Source organism: Rattus norvegicus, chromosome 2 (genome assembly GCF_036323735.1).
Source record: "Rattus norvegicus strain BN/NHsdMcwi chromosome 2, GRCr8, whole genome shotgun sequence".
NCBI lineage: Eukaryota > Metazoa > Chordata > Mammalia > Rodentia > Muridae > Rattus > Rattus norvegicus.
In genome coordinates this window covers 5,284,167-5,291,185 of record NC_086020.1, presented here as the reverse complement: position 1 = coordinate 5,291,185, position 7,019 = coordinate 5,284,167, and the positions used below count along the sequence as shown (strand labels likewise).

Below are 7,019 nucleotides of genomic sequence, written 5' to 3'. Positions count from 1 at the left end.
TCTCTTCTATACCTATTATCCTTAGGTTTGATCTTCTCATTGAGTCCTGGATTTCCTGTATGTTTTGGACCAGTAGCTTTTTCCGCTTTACATTATCTTTGACAGTTGAGTCAATGATTTCTATGGAATCTTCTGCTCCCGAGATTCTCTCTTCCATCTCTTGAATTCTGTTGGTGAAGCTTGTATCTACAGCTCCTTGTCTTTTCTTTTGATTTTCTATGTCCAGGGTTGTTTCCATGTGTTCTTTCTTGATTGCTTCTATTTCCATTTTTAATTCCTTCAACTGTTTGATTGTGTTTTCCTGGAATTCTTTCAGGGATTTTTGCGATTCCTCTCTGTAGGCTTCTACTTGTTCTCTAAGGGAGTTCTTTATGTCTTTCTTGAAGTCCTCCAGCATCATGATCAAATATGATTTTGAAACTAGGTCTTGCTTTTCTGGTGTGTTTGGATATTCCGTGTTTGCTTTGGTGGGAGAATTGGGCTCCGATGATGCCATGTAGTTTTGGTTTCTGTTGCTTGGGTTCCTGCGCTTGCCTCTCGCCATCAGATTATCTCTAGTGTTACTTTGTTCTGCTATTTCTGACAGTGGCTAGACTGTCCTATAACCTGTGTGTCAGGAGTGTTGTAGACCTGTTTTCCTGTTTTCTTTCAGCCAGTTATGGGGACAGAGTGTTCTGCTTTCGGGCGTGTAGTTTTTCCTCTCTACAGGTCTTCAGCTGTTCCTGTGGGCCTGTGTCTTGAGTTCACCAGGCAGGTTTCTTGCAGGGGAAAAGTTGGTCCTACCTGCAGTTCCAAGGCTCAAGTTTGCTCGTGGGGTACTGCCTAAGTCCTCTCCGCTGTGGCAGCAACCGGGAAGATCTGCGCCGCTCTTTCCAGGAGCCTCCGTGCACCAGGGTTCCAGATGGCGTTTGGTGTTTTCCTCTGGCGCCTGGATGTGCACAGAATGCAGTCTCTTCTGGTTTCCCAGGCGTGTCCGCCTCTCTGAAGGTTCAGCTCTCCCTCCCAAGGGATTTGGGTGCAGAGAACTGTTTATCCGGTCTGTTTCCTTCAGGTTCCGGCAGTGTCTCAGGCGCAGGGGTCCTGCCGCTCCCGGGCCCTCCCCTACGGGAACCCAGAGGCCTTATACAGTTGCCTCTTGGGCCAGGGATGTGGGCAGGGGTGGGCAGTGTTGGTGGTCTCCTCCGCTCTGCAGCCTCAGGAGTGCCCACTTGATCAGGCGGTGAGGTCTCTCTCCCACGGGGTTTGGGAGCAGAGAGCTGCTGCAGTCCGGGATCCGCCCTGATTTTAATTTCTGATCCTCTCTCAATTAGCTTCTAACCGTACATTGTTATTCTATCTTATCATTCATTTTATAACATTCATGCTCCATGAATTTGAAGAAGATAACAACAATTGCTGCTTAAAGTGTACTTCTTTTCCTTATAGTCACTCTATTGAAAAACATACTTTTGCCTATAATTATTGTTTTCTTTCTTTGACACAAGCTTTTTCCTTGAGTATAATAATACTGTTTTACTCTTTTAAATTTATCCTTTCCAAGTAAGACAATAGAAATCTTGTGGGGGTGCTTTGTAAATGAATATGAGCATGATCCCTATTGTCTATATTTTGATGTCTTCTACATTTGAAAAATGAGTGCTGATTCAGCAACTAAATCCTACACAGGCAACCACTGTGGAGAGTCCAGTGGAAGTATTCCAGGACTCCTGATGGATGTCAGATCCCCTTGGACTCATACACCTGACATTTTTAACTAGTATATTACCCTAAACCCAAGTTGTTGGGGTATTTTCTTTCATCCTCTAACTCATATCTCAGAAAGAACGAAGAATATCATATTGGAACAAGGTCACTTGATTCTATTTCATGATGTGACTAAGAAACCTGGAATCTCCTAGTCGTATTCCTGATTTGGTTATAAAGGAGAACATTCTGTTTTATTTCTCTAGTTATATACAGTACATTTCAGTGTAGATGCCTATTCCTCTACCATGCAAGGAAAGGTCCCTATAAATCTAAGTGATACAAATACAAGTGCTATTGTCTGGTCACCCTGGTTACACAATTCCACTGTGGAAAAGTCTCTGGAATCTACATGCCCCATATTTAAGTTTTTTGATTCACCAGTCTGAGTAATACATGTTCATGAGTCTGAACTTATTTTATCCAGGAGTTGTTTAGTTTATCTCTGTAAGACCAAGTTGCCTTCATATGACCTATGTTTGTATTCTTTTGTTAATTCTCAATATTATGTTCTGTTGCTCTGTAATACTAGGCAGAAATTCCATTTATGTAATTTTTTTCTTGCTTCAGAAATGGGAGAAACGGAACACACATATGTACAGGGATACAGGATGACGGAGTACAATTTATTGCATTCATTTCCTCCTTCCATTGTGTATGTCCCAAGGACCAAACCAAGGTTAACAGCCTTGGCAACAAATATCTTTACCTACTGAGCTATTTCACCCTTCCTAGTATATTTCATAATTTATTGTTGCAAGCCCAATTGCTACCCCATGCCAAAAAAAGGAATGTTTTCTTGCTGGTGTGTGCTATAATCTAAAGCATTTCTTTAGATTAAGTCATTGTCCTCTTTAATACCCTATTATGATACATATAATATCTGTGGGCATGCAGAAACACATATACACACATAATTTCACTGACATACACTGTCAATGCCCAATGCCCGCACTGACACTGTACCGAGAATCAGGCGAAAGCCTGCGGGAGTAAAGAAACACACACACACACACACAGAGGTTATTATTAGCCATTCTTTTGTAAAATTTTTAATGATATCACTTCAATACAGAAGCTTAGAGATATACATCCACAAATTCTCACCTACAAACTATATAGGAAGGTTTTTTATCAATGTGATATAAAACTAGAGATAACTTGGAAGAAGAAATCTTAACTGAGAAAAAATTGTTCATAAGATTGTCCTATGAAAAAGCCTGTGGGCACTTTCTTGATCAATAATTTTGTTGGAGGGCCCAGCTCCCTGTAGGTTGTCCCACTCCTGGGTTTATTGTTCTAGCTTTTATAAAAACACAGGCTGAGCAAGCGATAAATATAGACCAATAAACAATCTTCTTCCCATGTCTCTCTAACATTTCCTGCCTGCTTAATCACTGGGATATCTTCCCACCCTACCTGATGTAACTAGGATTTGTTTTAGTGATTTTGTGTTTTGGACTGATGGCTGGTAATGGGATCATAAAATAAGACTTAAGTTGAATCTTTCAACGTTCTTCAAAATGTGTAAAATAATTTTATTCTAATACCCTCATCTTTGAGACACAGGACATCATATATGAAAGGTCAGAAAGATTCTGCCATAAATATAGGCATCCTGAAAGGTTAATTCTTTACAACCAATAGGTCCAGGTAAGAACTAGGTAGATATATATTAGCAAAATGATTGTACATTGTAAGGTTAGTTTATATAAGGAAGTAGCCATGTTTGAAAGTGTCATATAATTGAGGGCCAGATAAAGTACTAATTCAAAGAAAAAACTGACAGAATGTATCACAGATAAAATGTGCCCAATTCACATGAGAACAGCTTAGGAATAAGAGAATGCACAAGAGTAGAGAAAGAGAGACAAAACTAAACAAAAGAAAGACAGAGAGAAGTAGAGCAAGAAAGAGAAGTTGTGGTGTGTGGCATGGGTTTACGGAAGTTTTCTGGACATGGTTTTACAGATTCAGGTTCTGAGAGAACAAAGTATTCACTGGGGAAAACAGAAAAAGCTGGAGAATTAGAAGGATCCAGAAGATTGTAACACATTGTCCAAGTTAATGTGAGTCCAAGCAGAACATCTCATGAAGATGCCAAGAGAAACCATATTGAATCAGTCAGCTTGGAAGGTTGGATTACATGGAGGCTAGAAGCTCCTAGTATTAGGTCTATAAATAGTAGAACAGAGGGAAAAAATACTCTGGCCTCAGCCTAAAGGATATATTTGAATAGCTTGGGTAAGACTCTTATCTCGTCACTTTATCTAAGAAAAGAAAAGTGACATTCACTTAGAAAGACATACAGACAGACACACAGACAGACAGAAACACACACACACACATACACAGAGACACACAAACACACAAACATACAAACATAGAGTGGTGTGGGGAGGGAGGGAAGAAGAGAGGGAGGGAAGAAGGGAGAGTGCTTGCAGTCAACCATTGAACTGAGAACAAGGTTCCAAAGAGAGGAGTTACAGAAAGAACTGAAGTAGTTGAAGGGGTTTGCCACCCCATAAGAAGAACAATATCAACCAACCAAACCCCTGCCCTCCATCTTCCATGGACTAAACAACCATCCCAAGAATACACAAGGATGAGCCTATGGCTCCATCTGCATATGAAGCAGAGGATGTCCTTTTCAGGCACCAATGGGAGCAAATGCCCTTGGTCCTGTCAAGGCTTGATGCCCCAGTGTAGGGAACTGTCAGAATGGGCAGGTTGGAAGGAGTGAGTGGGTGACTGAGGAACTGCCCTCATAGAACAGGAGGCATGAGGGGAAATAATAGCTGGTTTCTAGAGGACAAATCAGGAAAGGGGATAATATTTAAAATGTGAATTAAAACAATCCCCTCCCCTAATGAAAGAAAAAGAAAGAGAAATGGAGAAAGAAAAAGTAAAACAAATGGGGGTACATAACTAAACAGATGCCGACTGGGTTCGTGGTGGTGTTATTCCCATGATAGTCAAGCATCTTCTGAGAATCCAAAGTCTTTGGGTTCCAGTGGAGTATGGTTGCAAAGCTGAAACTTAAAGGAATTGACGGAAAGGCACCACCAAGAGTGGAGCCTGCAGCTTAATTTGACTCAACACGGGAATCCTCACCCGGCCTGGGCACAGACAGGATTGACAGATTGATAGGTCTTTCTCGCTTCCCTTTCTCACTTCATGGCTGTTCTTAGTGGGTGGAGCGATATGTCTGGTTAATTCCTATAAGGAAGAAGACTCTGGCATGCTAACTAGTTATGCGACCCCCTGAGCGGTCGGCGTCCCCCAACTTCTTAGAGGGACAAGTGGTGTTCAGCCACCTGAGATTGAACAATAACAGGTCTGTGATGCCCTTAGATGTCCTCGGCTGCATGTGCACCACACTGACTGGCTCAGCAGGTGCCTACCGTATGCCTGCAGACACTGGTAACCCATTGAACCGCATTTGTGATGGAGATCTGGGATTACAATTATTCCCCATAAAGAGGAATTCCCAGTAAGTGCAGGTCATAAGCTTGCTTTGATTAAGTCCCTGTCCCTTGTACACAGAGCCCTTCGCTACTGCTGATTGGATGGTTTAGTGAGGCCTCATCAGCCCATGGCCCTGTGGGAGGGCTGAGAAGATGGTGGAACTTGATTATCTAGAGGAAGTAAAAGTCTTAACAAGGTTTCTGTAGGTGAACTGGTGGAAGGATCATTAATGGAGAAGGCCGAGGTGGTGTCTGGTCCTTTCTTGGGCCTGTGTGAGTCCCTCCTCTCACCGGGAGGGGTGTCCCTGTGTCCTGGTCGCCATCGTGGCCCGTGCCACAGCCTGCAAGCCAAGTGAGCATTTCGGGAAAAGCAGGGATTGTTATGGAGCGGTGCGGGGAGGGTGTCAGGTCTGGTCCATTGAGGGATCTCCTCCATTCTCTCTCTCTCCCTCCCTCCTCTGCCTCCACCCACACCTCCGTGCACCCTCCTCTGCCTCCCCTGCCGCCTCCAGCACCTCCCTTGCCCAACACCGCCGGGTGCTGGGTTAGCGAGCGGAGTCCCATGTCCCTTGTTTCCCGTCTTTCTGATCCCGACCCTGTCATTTTTTTCTTTTCACATGTATCCTTTAGTTTCCCGTTGGCCGGCCTGAGGTGGAACCGCCTTGCCATTGGCCCCTCTCTTCCGGTGCAGCAGGGGCGGGCGGGGGAGCTTGTGCCAGTGTTAGCACCCATACAAGTCCGCTCACACCCCACATAGCCATACAACTCTTAGCGGTGGATCACTTGGCTCGTGCGTCGATGAAGAATGCAGCTAGCTGTGAGAATTAATGTGAATTGCAGGACACATTGATCATGGACACTTCGGACGCACTTGCGGCCCCGGGTTCCTCCCTGGACTACACCTGTCTGAGAATCACTTGAGGATCAATTGCCGCCCTCTTGCGGTTTCGCTGCCGCTGCGGGACGGGGGGGGGGGTGTTGGGGTATGGGCGCATCGCGCGGCTTGGACTCTGCTCGCAGGGCCTCTCCCCTTGGCCGTCCATCTCCCGAAGGACAGACATGGGCAGTGTCCAGCGTTCGTCCACGCCTGGTTGGTCTGAGCGGGCCTCATCCTCCCCATCCACTGGCACCGCGCGCAGGCCAACCTCCTTGTGGCTCCTTCCTGCTAGCCCCGCCGCTCCCGCTCCCGTCCTCACCCGCTCTCCCCACCATGTGGACGCGTCGGCATGGGCCGGTCGGGTGCCTGGGCGCCAGAGGGGCTGCGTCTCCGGGGTCGGTCATCGTGCCTCCGATCTGGTGGGAGGCAGGCCCTTCCCATGGGTTCGGTGCATCCACCACCACTGTGCACCCGCCAGTGCATGCAGAGAGAGTAACCTGCAAGCGTCGGATGGGGTGGGGGCCATACCTCACCCGCGGGGGCCTGTCTCAGGTACCTCTCCTCCCCCCTCCCTCTGCCGGGGGCCAACCGCTCGGGCGCCAGCCAGAGGGACACCGTGGCGTCCATGCGCTGACGCGACTTGCCCCCGGGATGTGGGAGCTGGCCGGGGTAGAGAGGTCGCAGGCCCCGGCCTGGGACCCCGGCACCCTCTCTCTCTCCTCTCCGTCCATCCGCCCGAGGCAGCACACGCGCCTTCCTTTCCTCCTTCCCCTCTCGACAGTGACCTCAGATCAGACGTGACGACCCGCTGAATTTAAGCATATTAGTCAGCGGAGGAAGAGAAAGTAACCAGGATTCCCTGAGTAATGGTGAGTGAACAAGGAAGAGCCCATCGCTGAATCCCTGCCGCGTGCCGTGGCGCGGGAAATGTG

The 7,019-nt window shown here is 46.7% G+C and overlaps 1 non-coding gene across 1 annotated transcript; it reads left to right on the top strand.

The window, feature by feature from the left end:
* Positions 1-5,973: 5,973 nt before the first annotated feature.
* On the top strand, positions 5,974-6,126 carry LOC134486011 (5.8S ribosomal RNA). The gene has a single exon (XR_010064542.1). It is a non-coding gene; the product is annotated as a 5.8S ribosomal RNA (ribosomal RNA).
* Positions 6,127-7,019: the final 893 nt, after the last annotated feature.